At 45.8% G+C, this 1,374-nt stretch overlaps 1 pseudogene; it reads left to right on the top strand.

Moving 5' to 3' along the window:
* The first annotated feature begins 502 nt into the window (after positions 1-502).
* Positions 503-973, top strand: LOC118077580 (gem-associated protein 8 pseudogene; annotated as a pseudogene).
* The last annotated feature ends 401 nt before the right edge of the window (positions 974-1,374 follow it).

The following is a 1,374-nucleotide window of genomic DNA, read 5'->3' as shown; positions in this document are numbered from 1 at the left end:
CGAACCGCCGACCTTCTGATCAGCAAGCCCTAGGCTCAGTGGTTTAACCCACAGCGCCACCTGGTTGACCCAGGTACTCGATGAGTTAAGGGTACATAGCCATTCCTGGCAACCTTGAAACTATTGGCTATGAAGGTATCTGCTTGTTTTTATATGTTCTTAATGTAGGAACGTTTATAATATACCTTAGTTTAGTTGCAGAGTCAAACTTTTCCTTACTGAGGTCTGCACAGCAGCAAAACGGCTTGCTGACTCGTTGGAGCAGGCATCCCCAAACTTTGGCCCTCCAGATGTTTTGGACTACAATTCCCATCTTCCCCGACCACTAGTCCTGTTAGCTAGGGATCATGGGAGTTGTAGGCCAAAACATCTGGAAGGCCGCAGTTTGGGGATGCCTGCGTTAGAGTCTTTCTTAGTTGCAAATCCCTTTTATCCCTTCGGTTCTTGCTGCGCACCCTGCGCCCTAATTTGTATCAGACGCTGGTGCACATTCACATAGATCATGGGGGATTCAGTGTCTCCAGAGAAAGGACCATGGTATTCCCAAAATGTCTATGCAAGATACTGGAAGCATTACAACCAAGCCATGGAGTGGATGGGCAGGCACCGAAATGCTTACAGGAAAGCCATGGAGTCCTTGTACAATCTGCCATGTCCTCCTTCTGAAAGTCTTCCCAGTGGACGCTACTCTGATTGGGATGAAGGGGAGCCCCTGAGGACCGCATCCTATTCTGCTTTCACACCCAGGCTCCCTCCCAGGTCTCAACATGCCCCTCATAATGCTGCAGGCAGAGGGGTAGTAGAGAGCGATTCCGAAACTGACTCCGACTCCGAAGACGAAGGGGATATCGAGTGTGACTTGAGCAAAATGGAGATCACAGAAGAGCTCCGCCAGTATTTTGAGCAAACAGAGAAGCACCGGGGAGAGCTGCGCTGGAGTCATTTCAATGTCTGTGCACTAGTAAGAGACTAGTGTGAAGAGAAACTCTTTTCTGAAACACTCAGTTCTGTTGGAGAGTCTTCTGTATTGTCCTAAATACAGGACTAAAGGGTGTTTAATAGATTATTTTATTTCATTTTTCTGTTGGAAGCCACCCAGAGTGGCTGGGGAAACCCAGCCAGATGGGCGGGGTATAAATAATAAATTATTATTATTATCTTAAAAACAATACACATGAATCTGTGTTATAATAAAACAAACTAGTTTACTGTCAGATTCATACTTAGGTTACAAAATAAACTATATGTTACATATTAGTGAGTCTTTACAACTCCTTCATAGCAACTATCAGCAGCGGCAGCTTAACTGTTCAACGGCCCAAACAAACAGACACAGAGATGAAAGTTGGTCCTCCTTGGAATGTTGGAGTTGGC

Source organism: Zootoca vivipara, chromosome 2 (genome assembly GCF_965207765.1).
Source record: "Zootoca vivipara chromosome 2, rZooViv2.hap1.1, whole genome shotgun sequence".
Lineage (NCBI taxonomy): Eukaryota > Metazoa > Chordata > Lepidosauria > Squamata > Lacertidae > Zootoca > Zootoca vivipara.
This window is presented reverse-complemented; position numbering and strand designations above follow the sequence as displayed.